Raw genomic sequence first — 17,899 nt, forward strand, 5'->3', positions numbered from 1 at the left:
TGATGGACAGGGCGGCCTGGTGTGCTTCAGTCCATGGGGTCACAAAGAGTCAGACATGACTGAATGACTGAACTGAACTGACGGCTGGTAGCTCTTTCTTCTAGGCTCTCAGTGAGGTCTTTAGAAAGGCTTTGATAGTAATTTAAAGAGGTTGTGAGTCCTGGGGTCCCTGTCCCAATCCCAGCAGCTATTCTTAAACTGATTAATAGAGGAATGAATTGAATTTCCCATCTGGGTCAGTTATGAGTTAGTGGGATAGAAGGGTCTAATTGTTAGGAGCAATAAAAGTATCTGGAGCCAGATATACCAGGGTACATGTTCCTGTCCAGTAAGTGGAATACATAAATAGGTAGTGGTTCCACATAAGAAAAATATTCCACGAGTAAGAAGACAACAGCTTAAATCAATAGCAAATACGAGTCTTTCTGGGAACTTGTTAGTAGTCTCTGAAACTGACAGTGAACTCACCAGTGAAGCCCCTACAAGAGGAGTATTTACCGCATATGCAGAAGTGAGTCTCCCTGAGAAAGTAAGAGAATGTCCTGCAGTTCCTGAGACATAATAGATCGGCCTGAAGGGAAGGAGAGATGTGAAATGTGATTACAGAGGTGTGGCGGTATAGTTCCTAGTTGGGAGTAAGAATTGTTTATAGAGCTTTATCTGGAAAAACAGAAAGGAGCCTGTTCTTGTAGACAAATGTCAGAAGTGGTGGGTCCTCCTATAGCTGGTCCTTTATGAGGAGAAGTGAGATCTGTAAGGAAGGAGGTCAGTATCTTGTCGGGATTGTGAATTTGATCAATTGAGTATAAATAACATATGTATGATAAAAAGAGAGATTCTCCTCTATCTTTGTGATAAAGAGAAGTGTTTTTGTGAGTCCATTTATCTGTGGAAATGGGGAGTGCTGATCTTCTGGGCAAGGAGATGGATAAGCAAATCCAGCAATCACTGGCCAAGGTTGGGTTCGAGGTACTGAGTAAACGATGGGTCAGATATAGAGTTCTTAATTGGTAGGCAAGGTTTGGGGCAGGATGAGTTATAGGAAAGGTATTAATGTGAAGTTTGAACTGCAAAAGAAGAGGGAGTAAGAGTAAAATAATGATGTGACGTGTCATGACTAAGGGGAGAAAATGATAAAACTAAGAATCCAGGTGTAGAAATCAATTTGGGTTGTTGTGAATTCTGAAATCTCCCTGTAGCCAAAGATCGGTTATAAGGTCAGGGAGTTAGGGGAGACCAGTAACAGTGGTGTTTCCAGGAAAGGTAAGTGCTTGTGTTATTATGTGAAGGAAAGTGGATGATGAATTCATCTAGGTTGATCACAGGAAGAGGAGGGCCACGCCCCAAAAAACAAGAACTATGGAGAAGTAGGTAAAACAGAGGGAAAGCTTTTGAATGATAGTCCACTCAGGGGAAGACATAAGTAAAATCCTACTGTGAATAGGCTAAGTAAGGGAAATCCCATTCCAATTAGTAATCAATACATCTGTTTTTGCTTTACTTATCAATATTTGCTTTTGGCTGTTCTGTTTTTTCTGGAATTTGATCCAGTCAAAGCCTGGTGAGTCCCAGAACAGTACTGGTGTAGCAAGGAGTGTCTGAGCAGGGAATGTTTCTTGGCAGAGATGGAGAGTTTTCTGGGGCCTGCTTTAATCTAGAGATGTGAAACCAAGAGGAATGACCTGCTAGTTTAACAGCTGTTGGTATGTTTAGAATGACCTCAAATGGACCAGTCCATCGAGGTTGCAGATCCTTATGGTGTAAGGTTTTAAGCAGGACTCTGGGGTATGAGTGTTAAGTCGGCTGAATTCCTTTGATAAGGCTTTGGGAGAGAGCAATCTGCATGTTCTCTCATGAGGTGTCTAATGAGGTTAAGGGTAGGAAGATAATCTCCCAGCAAGGGGCTGGCAGTAGGGAACTGACCTAAGAGAAAAGGGCATCCATACATGAGCTTAAAAGGACTGAGGAAAGATGGGGCCTGTGGAGTAGCCCTAACGTGAGCCAAAGCCATGGAAGGGAGTTCAGTCTGTGGCCTTTGTAGTTCTAGAGAGAGTTTGGTTAGGTGCTTTTTGAGAATAGAATTTGCCTTTTCTACTTTTCCCAAGGATTGGGGTCTGTAAGGAATATGTAATTTCCAGGTTATTCCAAGGGATTGGGCTACCTGTTGAGTGATTTGGGAGATAAAAGCTAGCCCATTATTGGATTGGAGAGAGAGTAGGAGGTCAAAGCGAGGGATAATTTCTCATATGAGAAACTGTGTTACCTCTGAGGTAGCTTCTGATCTCATAGGAAAAGCCTCAATCCACCCTGAAAAAGTGTCTACTAGAGAGAACATGAGTTTTATTTTTCGTGTTGGAGGCATGTGAATGAAGTCAATTTGCCAGTCCTCTCCTGGGATATGTTCTGGAGCCTGCTGTGTTGGGAATAGGCTTTAGGGGCTCCCTGCGGAGAAACTGAGGAACAGATAATGCAAGAGGGAGTGATTTGTTGTAGGAGTGAAGGAAGGTTAGGATAGGTGATAAGAGGTCTTAAGAGATGATAAAGAGGTTTAGTGCCTAGGTGTAGGGCCTGTTAGAATCTGTGTGGCCTGAGATTGGGGAAGGACATAGCAGCCCTGTTTTTGTAACCAGTCTCCTTGTGGTTGTGTTCCCTCTTGTATTAATAGTATTTTTCTTCAGGGAGGTAAAGGGGCTTTATGTTGGGGATTACTATGAATTGTTGAGCTGGTGATCAGAGTAAGCCTTGTTTTGCTTCTCTGTCTGTGGCATCATTGCCCCATGAAATGGGGTCTGAGGCCACCTGGTGACCTTGGCAATGTATAATGCCTACTTCAATTGGCATGTTAGCTGCTTTTAAAAGTTGGAGTATAAGTGGGGTGTTAGTTATGGGAGAGCCTTTAGTAAAAGGAAGCCTTTTAGCCTTCCTTCATCTGGAAGGAACAAAGGCTCCTTCCAGATGGCAACATGTGAGTGTATATTTAGAATAAGTGTATATGTTTGCCTTCTTGTTACCTGTGAGGGTAAGGGGTGTAGTTAGTGCAATAAATTCTGCCTTTTGGGAAGAGGTTCCTGAGGGGAGAGGTTAGGATTCAATAATTTCGGTCTCAGAGACAATTGCATATCCAATTACTTTTTTTCCTTCTGATATCGTAGAGGAGCTGCCATCAATATACCAAGTAAAGTCAGGGTTATTTAAAGGGGTTGAGGAAATGTGGGAGAAATGGGACATCAGGTCTTCTAAAGCCTCTTTACAAGTATGGATGGGGGACACAGAAGAATTAGGGATAAGGGTGGCAGGGTTAAGAGTAAGACAGCATTCAAAAGAACTTGGGAGATTCGAGAAGGGTGACATGAATTAGTTGAATGTGTGAAGGAGATAGAGGGTCATGGATTTGTGAGAAAGTCCATAAAGTCATGTGGTGAATGAATGACAGTGGGTGCTTCAAAAGTAAGTTTTTTACTTTCCTGAGTGAGGAGTGCAACTGCTGTCAGAGCACGTAGGCAGGCTGACCATCCTTGAATTTTAGTATCTAATTGCTTTGATAGATAAATGACAGGGGTTAAGGAGGGGTCCTGATTTTGTCTCAAAACTCCTAGGGCAATTTTGTGTCTCTTGGTAGCATAGAGTATAAAGGGGAGAGAAAGGTCAGGGAATGTTAGAGATGGGGCTGAGAGAATGGTTTGCTTAAGGGTCTTAAAGGCTGAACAGATACTTGATTTTCTCTAGGGGTTCTGAAAGATCTCCTCAGGTAGCTTGATATAGGGGTTGTGCCAAGAGGATGAAATTAGGAATCCAGAGGTGTAGATATCCATCTAACCCCAAGAAGGACTGGATCTCTGTTTTTGATGTAGGGAGTGTTAAGGTGGATATAAGGGACTTACTATCAGTAGTAGTATATCTTTTTGTTGGTGTTAAAAGGACTCCAAGATAGGTGACTCTAGGAAGAGAGAGCTGAACCTTGGTAGGAGATACTCGATCAGATCAGATGAGATCAGTCGCTCAGTCGTGTCCGACTCTTTGCGACCCCATGAATCGCAGCAGACCAGGCCTCCCTGTCCATCACCAACTCCCAGAGTTCACTCAGACTCACGTCCATCGAGTCAGTGATGCCATCCAGCCATCTCATCCTCTGTCGTCCCCTTCTCCTCCTGCCCCCAATCCCTCCCAGCATCAGAGTCTTTTCCAATGAGTCAACTCTTCGCATGAGGTGGCCAAAGTACTGGAGTTTCAGTTTTAGCATCATTCCTTCCAAAGAAATCCCAGGGCTGATCTCCTTCAGAATGGACTGGTTGGATCTCCTTGCAGTCCAAGGGACTCTCAAGAGTCTTCTCCAACACCACAGTTCAAAAGCATCAATTCTTCTGTGCTCAGCCTTCTTCACAGTCCAACTCTCACATCCATACATGACCACAGGAAAAACCATAGCCTTGACTAGATGAACCTTTGTTGGCAAAGTAATGTCTCTGCTTTTGAATATGCTGTCTGGGTTGGTCATAACTTTCCTTCCAAGGAGTAAGCATCTTTTAATTTCATGGCTGCAGTCACCATCTGCAGTGATTTTGGAGCCCAGAAAAATAAAGTCTGACACTGTTTCCACTGTTTCCCCATCTATTTCCCATGAAGTGATGCCTGTTTCCCCATCTATTTCCCATGAAGTGATGGGACTGGAGGCCATGATCTTCGTTTTCTGAATGTTGAGCTTTAAACCAACTTTTTCACTCTCCACTTTCACTTTCATCAAGAGGCTTTTTAGTTCCTCTTCAATTTCTGCCATAAGGGTGATGTCATCTGCATATCTGAGGTTATTGATATTTCTCCCAGCAATCTTGATTCCAGCTTGTGCTTCTTCCAGTCCAGCGTTTCTCATGATGTACTCTGCATAGAAGTTAAATAAGCAGGGTGAAAATATACAGCCTTGACGTACTCCTTTTCCTATTTGGAACCAGTCTGTTGTTCCATGTCCAGTTCTAACTGCTGCTTCCTGACTTGCATACAAATTTCTCAAGAGGCAGATCAGGTGGTCTGATACTCGATAGCCTCAATCAGCTAGAAAATTGAGGAGTTGTATAATGTGTTGTTAAGAGTGTGTAAGCGAAGGACTACAAAGGAGGAGATCATCCACATATTGGAGGACGCTACTTGGAGTAAGGTCAAGAGAGGTTAGGTCTGATGCTAGAATCTTGGCCAAAGAAATGAGGACTATCACAAAAGCCTTGTGGGAGGACTAACCATGTCAGCTGTTGGGAGTAATGATTGTCTGGATCAGTCAAGGTAAAGGCAAAGAGGTCTTGAGAGTCTGGGTGTAAAGGGATAGTAAAGAAGGCATCTTTGAGGTCTAGGACAGTGAAGTGGGTAGTGGAAGAGGGAATGAGAGTGAGAAGAGCATAGGGATTTGGAACTATTGAGTATATGGGGATAACAGCTGCAATGATTAGTCTCAGGTCCTGGACCAGGCAATATGAGCCGCAAAGAGTCGAACATAACTGAGCAACTGAACTGAACTGATAGAAGCATAACCAGCCCAGATACAACTGTAGACCACTCCCTCTTACCTGCACCTTGCCCCTTAAACTCAATAGAAGACTCAAACTTCCACCCTTCAGTGCCAACTCCAGTCTATGTATCTGACCCCTTTCCTCACTTGGCAAGTGAATGAAAACTTTCTTTTCTTCCCTTATTAAAACTTCTGTGGATTCTTTCACAAACTACATTAGCTCCCTTAACAGCTCTTGCACATGTTATTCATATGAAATTCATCATTAGGAAAGTCCCTTGGATATTTGCTGGATTTATCAACTATTCTTTGTTAGTCATATGTGTCACCATTGCATTTGAGTGAGTTGTATCTTGCTCTTCAATTTCTGATATTAACATGACATCCCCAATGAGATGTGTCCTTGCCATTGCACTCTATACCTGCATCAAGTCCAAAACACAGGTAATCAAATTATGACACTAAGCCAATAATTTCAAATAATCATGTGTCAATACAATAAATTGTAAATTCAGATCCTTTTCACATAAAGAAAAATTGTAATTGACTTATTTCCATGATTTAGTCAGTTCAGTCACTTCAGTGGCTCAGTCATGTCTGACTCTTTGTGACCCCATGAATTGCAGCACGCCAGGCCTCCCTGTCCATCACCAACTCCCAGAGTTCACCCAAACTCATGTCCATTGAGTCGGTGATGTCATCCAGCCATCTCATCTTCTGCCGTCCCCTTCTCCTCCTGCCTCCAATCCCTCCCAGCATCAGAGTCTTTTCCAATGAGTCAATTCTTCCCATGAGGCCACCAAAGTACTGGAGTTTCAGCTTTAGCATAAGTCCTTCCAAAGAACATTCAGGACTGATCTCTTTTAGAATGGACTGGTTGGATCTCCTTGCAGTCCAAGGGACTCTCAAGAATCTTCTCCAACACCAGAGTTCAAAAGCATCAATTCTTCTGTGCTCAGCTTTCTTCACAGTCCAACTCTCACATCCATACATGACCACTGGAAAAACCGTAGCCTTGACTGGAAGGACTTTTGTTGGCAAAGTAATGTCTTTGCTTTTCAATATGCTATCTAGGTTGGTGATAACTTTCCTTCCAAGGAGTAAGCGTCTTTTAATTTCATGGCTGCAATCACCATCTGAAGTGATTTTGGAGCCCAAAAAATTAAAGGCTGACACTGTTTCCACTGTTTCCCCATCTATTTCCCATGAAGTGATGGGACTGGATGCCATGATCTTTGTTTTCTGAATGTTAAGCTTTAAGCCAACTTTTTCACTTTCCTCTTTCACTTTCATCAAGAGGCTTTTAAGCTCCTATTCACTTTCTGCCATAAGGGTGGTGTCATCTGCATATCTGAGGTTGTTAATATTTCTCCCGGCAATCTTGATTCCAGCTTGTGTTTCTTCCAGTCCAGCATTTCTCATGATGTACTCTGCATATAAGTTAAATAAGCAGGGTGACAATATACAGCCTTGATGAACTCCTTTTCCTATTTGGAACCAGTCTGTTTTTCCATGTCCAGTTCTAACTGTTGCTTCCTGACCTGCATACAGGTTTCTCAAGAGGCAGGTCAGATGGTCTGGTATTCTAGTTTCTTTCAGAATTTTCCACAGTTTATTGTGATCCACACAGTCAAAGGCTTTGGCATAATCAATAAAGCAGAAATAGATGTTTTTCTGGAACTCTCTGGCTTTTTCGATGATCCAGCGGATGTTGGCAATTTGATCTCTGGTTCCTCTGACTTTTATAAAACGAGCTTGAACATCTGGAAGTTCACGGTTCAGCTATTGCTGAAACCTGGCTTGGAGAATTTTGAGCATTACTTTACTAGCATATGAGATGAGTGCAATTGTGTGGTAGTTTGAGCATTCTGTGGCATTGTCTTTCTTTGGGATTGGAATGAAAACTGACATTTTCCAGTCCTGTGGCCACTGCTGAGTTTTCCAAATTTGCTGACATATTGAGTGCAGCACTTTCACAGCATCATCTTTTAGGATTTGAAATAGCTCAACTAGAATTCCATCATCTCCACTAGCTTTGTTCGTAGTGATGCTTTCTAAGGCCCACTTGACTTCACATTCCAGGATGTCTGGCTCTAGGTGAGTGATCACACCATCATGATTATCTTAGTCATGAAGATCTTTTTTGTACAGTTTTTCTGTGTATTCTTGCCACCTCTTCTTAACATTTTCTGCTTCTGTTAGGTCCATACCATTTCTGTCCTTTATCGAGCCCATCTTTTCATGAAACGTTCCCTTGGTATCTCTAATTTCCTTGAAGACATCTCTAGTCTTTCCCATTCTGTTGTTTTCCTCTATTTCTTTGATCACTGAAGAAGGCTTTCTTTTATCTCCTTGCTATTCTTTGGAATTCTGCATTCAGATGCTTATATCTTTCCCTTTCTTCTTTGCTTTTCACTTCTCTTTTATTCACAGTATTTGTAAGGCCTTCCCAGACAGCCATTTTGCTTTTTTGCATTTCTTTTCCATGGGGATGGTCTTGATTCCTGTCTCCTGTACCATGTCATGAACCTCCATCAATAGTTCATCAGGCACTCTATCTATCAGATCTAGGCCCTTAAATCTATTTCTCACTTCCACTGTATAATCATAAGGAATTTGATTTAGGTCATACCTGAATGATCTAGTGATTTTCCCTACTTTCTTCAATTTAAGTCTGAACTTAGCAATAAGGAGTTCATGATCTGAGCCACAAGCTCCCGGTCTTGTTTTTGCTGACTGTATAGAGCTTCTCCATCTTTGGCTGCAAAGAATATAATCAGTCTGATTTCGGTGTTGACCATCTGGTGATGTCCATGTGTTGAGTCTTCTCTTGTGTTGTTGAAAGAGGGTGTTTGCTATGACCAGCGCGTTCTTTTGACAAAACTCTATTAGCCTTTGCCCTGCTTCATTCCGTATTCCAAGGCCAAATTTGCCTGTTACTCCAGGTGTTTCTTGACTTCCTACTTTTGCATTCCAGTCCCCTATAATGAAAAGGACATCTTTTTTGGGTGTTAGTTCTAAAAGGTCTTGGAGGTCTTCATAGAACCATTCAACTTCAGCTTCTTCAGCATTACTGGTTGGGGCATAGACTTGGATTACTGTGATATTGAATGGTTTGCCTTGGAAACAAACAGAGATCATTCTGTCATTTTTGAGATTGCATCCAAGTACTGCATTTTGGAATCTTTTGTTGACCATCATGGCCACTCCATTTCTTCTAAGCGATTCATGCCTGCAGTAGTAGATATAATGGTCATCTAAGTTAAATTCACCCATTCCAGTCCATTTTAGTTCGCTGATTCCTAGAATGTTGACATTAACTCTTGCCATCTCCTGTTTGACTACTTCCAATTTGCCACGATTCATGGACCTAACATTCCAGGTTCCTATGCAATATTGCTCTCTACAGCATCGGACCTTGCTTCTATCACCAGTCACATCCACAGCTGGGTATTGTTTTTGCTTTGACTTCATCCCCATCCCTTCATTCTTTCTGGAGTTATTTCTCCAGTGATCTCCAGTAGCATATTTGGCACCTACTGACCTGGGGAGTTCCTCTTTCAGTATCCTGTCATTTGGCGTTTTCATACTGTTCATGGGGTTCTCCAGGCAAGAATACTGAAGTGGTTTGCCATTCCCTTCTCCAGTGGACCACATTCTGTCAGCCCTCTCCACCATGACCCTCCCATCTTGGGTGGCCCCACATGGCATGGCTTAGTTTCACTGAGTCAGACAAGGCTGTGGTCCATATGATTAAATTGACTAGTTTTCTGTGATTATGGTTTGTGTGTGTGCCCTATGATGGCTCTCGCAACACCCACCATCTTACTTGGATGTCTCTTACCTTGGACATGGGGTATCTCTTCATGGCTGGTCCAGCAAAGCACAGCTGCTGCTCCTTACCTTGGACGTGGGGTTGCTCCTCTCTGACACCATCCCTGACCTCGGACTTGGGGTAGCTCCTCTCAGCTGCTCCTTCCATGATTAGCATCAAGAAAAAAAAAGTATTTTCAAAATCAGTCACTGAGTAATCACTTTTTAACTTACATTTTTCACTTTTCTGGACTGATGATGCTAAATGATACATTATTCAAACCTTAATAGTTCTATATTTGTCTCCAGGTGCCATCTGTCTGTTCATTGGCTACACAGGGCTATTTAGAGATAATTTGTTGGTTGTAGTACTCCAGATTCTAACATGTAATTAATTAAAGTGGTAGTCTGTTTTTTTCCACCAAATATTCTACACTGTTTCAAATTAACAACCTGGGTGGACTTAGGAAATTCTGTAGAATAGCATTTAACACATCCAATTAATACTGGCCAAAGGGTGAATTTACATTCCTTCTATTTTCCCATACAAGAAGATAACATGTTCCCCAGCAGACATACATCCTCAATCATACAGGCAGGAAAAGGAAACACAGCCACTTCACCTAAAACCCATTCAAACATTTAGTTTTCATTCAAATATTGACCTCAATTCTATCAATCATTGTATCCTCATATCCTCTCATTATCTCTGAACCTCATCAATGATACTTTATTCATCCCATTCCTTGTATGTGCTCAGTTGTGTCTGACTCTTTGTGGCCTCATGGACTGTAGCCCACCTGATTCCTCTGTCCATGGAATTTCCTAGGCAAGAATACTGGAGAGGAGTGCAATTTCCTACTCCAGGGGATCTTCCCAACCCAGTGATTGAACCCGCATTTCTTGTATCTCTTGCATTGTCAGGCAGATACTTTACCACCAGCACCACCTGGGAAGCCCCCATGCCATTCCTTAACAATTATTTAAAGATTTCTACTTTGATGGAGCAAGTCTCTTGTCTAGCCCCCTTTTCTTTCTCTATTCTCTTGTGAAACACCAATTTTTTTTAGCATCTGTGAGACCCATAGGGGGAAGCTGAGATAAATCTGATACAGCTTCTTCGATCATTGCTTGATTTTGTAACAACATGACATGTGGTAACAATGCAAAAGAATCTCCCTAAATCAAAGCATTTACCATGACCTGGGTAAGAGATGTATTAAGTGGTTGAACCTCCTGATCATTGTAAAGCCAATTCAGTATAGAATGCATATGCAGCATATCAACCACTTCACCCTAAGAACTCATTGTGCTTTTAAAAGAGGGGGGAAAGCATTCCCTTTCTCAAGGTAAACAAGCATTATAGTGGCTTTTATCCAGTCCACAGGCTAGCTATCCCCTCAGGAAGAAATTGCTGAGTGTTTGGATGGTGTAGAGCCATTTGTTTCAATAGTAAGCAGTGGGCCCTGAATCAATCCAAACATACTCCTCCATTCTGCAACATTCAACACCAAGGAGACTATTCCTACATCAGTAACTATCACAATCCGTTTTTCAGGAAGCTAATGATATTGATCCACAGAAGGAGAAAACTCTTTAATACCCTACCTACTTGTCTCAGTAGTTTCTCATATTTACTTCTCCCTGCTACCTGTAGTATCTTCTTTGTGACTAGAGGTCAAAGACATTCTATCTGTTGTTTCGGTACAATTCTTCCCTTTGGTAGCAGCTCTAGGCTAGTAATTGTATCTCAGACTGGCTGGTCTCTGAGCTTAGTGTTAAGATCCACCACAACACTATACTTTCATTTTATCCATTACAGATGAAATTAACCAAAGAATTTTATATTTAGTTTGTTTCTCATAATTTTTATTCCCTTGTGTATATAGGGACTGACTGAAGCACAGCTGCTGTCTTGTATAATAGGTGACTCAGTATCCCTTCAAGCATCAAAGATTTGTCATCCATTCTTTCTTTTTCCAAGTAATGTGATTACCATGTTTCAGTGAGTTAAGGTCATTCTAGAGAATTCTACTTCTAATTCCAACTCTTCTGGGCACCACCAAGACCACCCTCCAACTTCATGATTTACTTGAAGGATTCAAAGAACTCATAAAAATCCTTCCACTCATGGTTATGGTTTTTTACAGTGAAAGAACACAGATTAAAATCAGCAAAGGAAAAAGGCATATGGAAAAAAGTGTAGGAATAAGTAGGTGCAAGCTTCCAAGTGTCCCTTTCCAGAAGCGTCACATGTGGACACATCTAATTATACCAGAAATTATGTGTACCAGTCACAGAATCTCACTTGATCCTTGGAGGCTTTTATTAGAGGTGTAATTCTAGTCCATCCTCCAGAGCAAAAACAGGCATTCACAGTGAATCACATTGTTGGGGCAAAGTTAATTGGTTAAATATATACAGCATGGCCCAAGGACTCAGACATATAAAAGCAAACATCATGTTGAATATACCAAGGGCTCAGAAATTATTCCCAGGAACCAGTCAAGGGAAAGTCAGAACACAGGTCCTTCTTTGAAATGTGCATGGTTGGACAACCAAGGTTTGCCGAGGTGACCCTTTCCTGCCCACAATAAAATTAATATAAGTAACAAAAATTAATCTTTCCAAATTCATACCTAATACATTAAAATTTTTCTAAGGGCCATCACAGAATAAAATGTCCAAATGAGTTTTTCATTCCAATGGTTTTAACAAAAAAATGATTCATTTTCCACTATTTGGTGGAATGACTTCCATTTCCCTTGGGCTAAAAACAAAATCATCAAACAAAATATAGTTGTCTAATAGAATGGTAAAGAAATGAGATCTCTTCAAGTAAATTGGAGAGATCAAGGATGGGCATGATAAAGGACAGAAACAGCAAGGACCTAACAGAAGCAGAAGAGATTAAGAAGAGGTGGCAAGAAAACACAGAAGAACTGTACAAAAAAGGTCTTAATGACCTGGATAACCACGATGGTGTGGTCACTCACTTAGAGCCAGATATCCTGGAGTGTGAAGTCAACTGGGTCTTAAGAAGCATTAATACAAAGTTAGTGGAGGTGATGGAATTCCAGCTGAGCTATTTTAAATCCTAAAAGATGATGCTGTTAAATTACTGCACTCATATGTCAGCAAATTTGGAAAACTCAGCAGTGGCCACAGGACAGACAAAGTCAGTTTTCATTCCAATCCCAAAGAAGGGCAATTCCAAAGAATGTTCAAACTACTATACAATTGCCCTCATTTCCCATATTAGTAAGGTTTGCTAAAACTCCTTCAAGCTAGGCTTCAGCAGTATGTGAACAAGAACTTTCAACGTACAAGCTGGGTTTAGAAAAGGCAGAGGAACCAGAGATCGAATTGCCAACGTTCATCAGATCATAGAAAAAAACAAAGGAATTCCAGAAAAAAACATCTACTTCTGCTTCATTGACTATGCAGAAATCTTTGACTGTGTGGATAACAACAAACTGTGGAAAATGCTTAAAGATAGGGGAATATCAGACCACCCTGCCTGTCTCCTGAGAAATCTGTATACAGGTCAAGCAGCAACAGTTAGAATTTTATGCTCAATAACTGACTGATTCAAAATTGGGAAAAGAGTATGACAAGGCAGGTTGCCACCCTGTTTAACTTCTATGCAGAGTAAATCATGCAAAACTCTGGGCTGGATGAATCACAAGCTGGAATCAAGATTGTGGGGACAAATATCAACAACCTCAGATGATACCACTCTGATACAAGAAAGAGAAGAGAAACTAAAGAGCCTCTTGATAAGGATAAACGAGGAGTGAAAAAGCTGGCCTAAAACTCAACATTCAAAACACTAAGATCATGGCATCTGGTCCCATCACTTCAAGGCAAATAGAAAGGGAAGAAGTGGAAACAGTGACAGATTTTATTTTCTCAGGCTCCAAAATCACTGCAGATGGTGACTGCAGCCATGAAATTAAAAGACACTTGCTCCTTGGAAGAAAAGCTATGACAAACCTAGACAGGTTTGCATATTAAAAACCTGCATATTAAAAAGCAGAGATAGTACTTTGCTGACAAAGATCCGCCTAGTCAAAGCTATGTTTTTTTTCCAGTAGTGGTGTGAGATTTGGCCCATAAAGAAGGCTGAGAGTCAAAGAATTGATGCTTTCAAACTGTGGTTCTAGAGAAGACTCTTGAGAGTCCCTTGGACAGCAAGGAGATCAAACCAGTTATGGAGTTCTCTCTAAATGAGAGCATGTTGGGGACTTCCATGGTGGTCCAGTGGTTAAGGCTCTGTGCTTCCAACACAGGAGGTGTGGGTTCAATCCCTGGTTGGGGAAATAAGATCCCACACACTGCAAAGTGAGGCAAAAATAAATAAATAAATAAAAATTAATTAATTAATTAATTAAAGCATGTTCTTAACATGACTCCCAAGAACATTAAGATACATGGAAAATTTTATTTTTTCTCATTTTTATCCCAAAGAGCCTATTGCAATTTCAAGCTGTTACCTTGGAGCTTCTTGTATGATGTAGGTTGTGGAAATTAAAAGGCACTCAAAATTTCTGAACCATAAAGAGAAAGGAAACTTCTTTTAAAATTACAACAAAAGTAGAGCCCATAATGGCCCTGTATAATGAAAGTATTGATGCTACTTTGACACCTTACCAACACTATATTAATATTAGAATTTTCTTCTTTAGCTATAAACATTTCTTGATAATTGTGTGTATTCAATATAAAAAACAATTTAGAGAGCTTTTAATTCTTCACTAACATTTCTTTTTTTTTTCCTAATAAGTAACATTAAGTTTGTAGGGGAATTTTTAATATATGTCAAAGTTAAAAATATAAAATTTTATAAATGCATAAAATTAACATCAGATTTCTTAAAAGAATGGAAAGCTTCAGCCTTCTTTCTGATCTTCCAATTTTAAGTCTATGTCCATCAATGGAATCCAATTCAAAGTATCAAACACTGGCTAGGCTTTCCCTACACAGCTGTCAGGCTATTTTAGGATACAGAATCAAGGAAAGTGAATGAATACCTGGTGACTCAGCTACTTCCAGCTCTTCTCATGAGGTACTAACAATTTATCCCAAGTGACAGAAGTCTGAGACATAGCTTATTCAATATGTCACTTCCCTAACGTATACAAATACACAGACATACACATACACAGTCACAGTGATGGTAGACCCCTTCCATTGGGCTGCTATGGATATAAGTATATTTCTTTTCTGCCTGTGGGTATCCCCTCAAACTCTTTCTGTATCCATTTGTTAAGCTTTCCCAGTTGATTAAACAAGAATATCAGTATAATAATCAACTTGACATTAACTTTCTATGGAAATTGAAGCATACTAATCCATCCCCAGAGTCAACAAAATAAAAGAATGCATAAATGAATAAAATATTAGCTGTTATAAAGCAATTATCACACAATAACAATTGGAGTGAAAAAATATTTTAATACACTGGGTTCAAGTGGACAAAAAAGATAATAATTCTAGCTTTGTCATCAGATAAACAAGATCTGTTTCAATCTCTGTTCAGGACTATCTTAGAATGTGAACTAACAGGTGCTTGTGCTTAAGTGGATCTCAAATTCCATATACCCCCAAATCCAGTGGAAGTACTCAATAGCTTCAGTTGACTTGGAAAACAAGATTAATGCATTCTTTTCATGGCACCTTTAATATATCATCAAAAGCATAGCCTTGCACCACAGTTAAGTGATACACACTTGACTCACAATTCTAAAAGTTAATGAATAGGTGGGTGATTGAATGAATGAGAGCAAAATATGTTAGGATGTGAACACTGCAATGACTTTAATAAGGAATCAGAGTCTAAGTAATATGGAAAAGTGAAATTTTCCTTCTATCAAGATTTCCATTCAACTGTTATAGACTACTTCTTCCAAAAAATAGCATAAAAAGTATCATTAGTGAATATATGATTTTAACATATTTATTGAGGTATAATTAATACAGCAAATATTAATTTGTTTTAAATGTATAATTCAATGACTTTTATCAAAGTTACATAGTTAGGCAACATCACCACAATCTATACATTCTATTCTGTTTTAGAACTTCTCTGATACTTCAGAAAATTCTCTGTTCCCATTTGAGGCAATTCCCACTCCCAACTCCTGACTGAAACCTAGGCAACCACCAATGTTTTCTGTCTCCATGGATTTGCTTTTGGGATATATCATATAAATTAAAACACACAATACACAACATTTTGTGACTAGCGTCTTTCACTAAGAATAACATTTCCAAAGTTCACCCATATTAAAGCATTCATTTATCAGTACTAGCTTCTTTTCATCACTGAATAATATTCTACTACACAAATAAATGACATTTTCTTTATCTATCCATCAGTTGATAGACACTGGGTTGTCAACTTTATTCCCAAGTACCTTATGTTATTGTACATATAATTTATCTGAATTTCATTATTCTATTGTTCATTGCTAATGTAAAGAAACAGTTAATTTTTATATATTGATCTTGTATCTTGCAATCTTGCTAAACTGATTTTTTTTTAACTTTATTTTATATGGGAGTAGAGTTGCTTAACAATGTTGTGTTAGTTTCAGGTGTACCGGAAAGTGATTTGATTATATATCACATATATCTATTCATTTTCAAATTGTTTTCCCATTTAGGTTATTACAGAATACTGAGCAAAGTTCCCTGTGCTATATAGTAGATCCTTAATGGTTACCGATTTTAAATATTGCAATGTGTACATGTACATTGCAAGCTCCCAATCTATCCCTTCCTTAACCTTCCCCCTGCTAACCATAAGTTCATTCTCTAAGTCTGTGAATCTGTTTCTGTTTTGTAAATAAACTCATTTATATCATTATTTTTTTTTTTTAGATTTCACATATAAGCTATATCATATGATATTTGTCTTTCTTTGTCTGACTTGACCAAATTCATTGATAAGCACTAGTAGCTTTCTGGTATCATCTTTAGGATTTTTCTATGTATAGTATATCATCTGCAAACAGTGACAGTTTTACTTCTTTCCTAATTTGAATTTCCTTTATTTCTTTTTCTTCTCTGATTGCCATATCTAAGACTTCCAAAATTATGTTGAGTAAAAGTAGTGAGTGTGGACATATTTCTATTTTTCGTGATCTTAGAGGAAATGCTTTCAGCTTTTCACCATTGATTATGCTGTTAGCTGTAGGTTTATCATATATGGCCTTTATTATGTTGAAGTAGGTTCCCTCTATGCCCAATTTCTGAAGAGTTTTTAATCATAAATGAGTGTTGGATTTTGTCAAAAACTTTTTCTACATATATTGAGATGATCATAGGGTTTTTATCTTTCAATTTATTAATATGGTATATCACACTGATTGATTTGCAGATATTGAAAATCCTTTGCATCCTTGGGATAAATCCCACTTGATCATGGTGTGTGATCCTTTTAATGTATTGTTGGATTTGGTTTGCTAGTATTTTGCTGAGGATTTTTGCTTCTATGTTCCTCAATGATATTTGCCTGTAATTTTCTTTCTTTGTGGTATCTTTCTCTAGTTTGGGTGATGGTGGCCTCATAAAATGAGTTTAAGAGTGTTCCTTCCTCTGAGATTTTTGGGAAGAGTTTCAGAAGAATAGGTATTCTTTTCTAAATATTTCATAGAATTCACCCTTAAGCCATCTGGGCCTGGACTTTTGTTTGTTGGAATTTTTTTTTTTTTATCACAGTTTAAATTTCAGTACTTATGATTGATATGTTAATATTTTCTATTTCTTCCTGGTTCAGTGTTGGGAAATTGTAACCTTCTAAGAATTTGTCCATTTCTTCTGAGTTGTACATTTTATTGGTATAGTGTTGCTTGTAGTAGTTTCTTATGATCCTTTTCATTTCTGTGGGGTTTGTTGTAACTTCTTTTCCATTTAAAATTTTATTGATCTGAGTTTTCACCCTCTTCTTCATGGTGAGTCTGGCTAAAAGTTTATCAATTTTGTGTATCTTTTCGAAGAACCAGCTTTTAGTTTCATTAATATTTTCTATTGTTCTTTCCATTTCTATTAAATTATTTCTGTTCTGATCTTTATGATTTCCTTTCTTCTACTAACTTTTGGTTTTGTTTGTTCTTCCTCTAGTTGCTTTATGTGTATTGTTAGGTTGTTCATTTAAGATTTTATTCTTTTTTGAGGTAATATTGCAAAAACTTTCCTTGTATAACTGCTTTTGCCAAGCCCCACAGGTTTTGGATTATCATGCTTTCATTTTCATTGGTCTCTAGCTATTTTTTTAATTTCTTCTTTGATTTCTTCAGTGATCCATTGGTTGTTTAGCAGCATATTGTTTAGCCTCCACATGTTTGTGTTTTTTATAATTTTTTTCCTTATAGTTGATGTCTAATCTTAGCATTGTGGTCAGAAAAGATGATTGATATGAGTTCAATTTTCTTAAATTTACTGAGGCTCACTTTGTGGCCTAGCATGTGATCAATCCTAGAGAATGTTCCATGTGCACTTGAGAATGCATATTATCCAGCTTTTGGATGAAATGTTCTATAGATACCAATTAAGTCTATCTGGTCTAGTGTGCCATTTAAGGCCTGT

Source organism: Bos grunniens, chromosome X (assembly GCF_055505025.1).
Source record: "Bos grunniens cultivar Pamir isolate PY7600 chromosome X, Bosgru_T2T1.0, whole genome shotgun sequence".
NCBI classification, from domain to species: domain Eukaryota; kingdom Metazoa; phylum Chordata; class Mammalia; order Artiodactyla; family Bovidae; genus Bos; species Bos grunniens.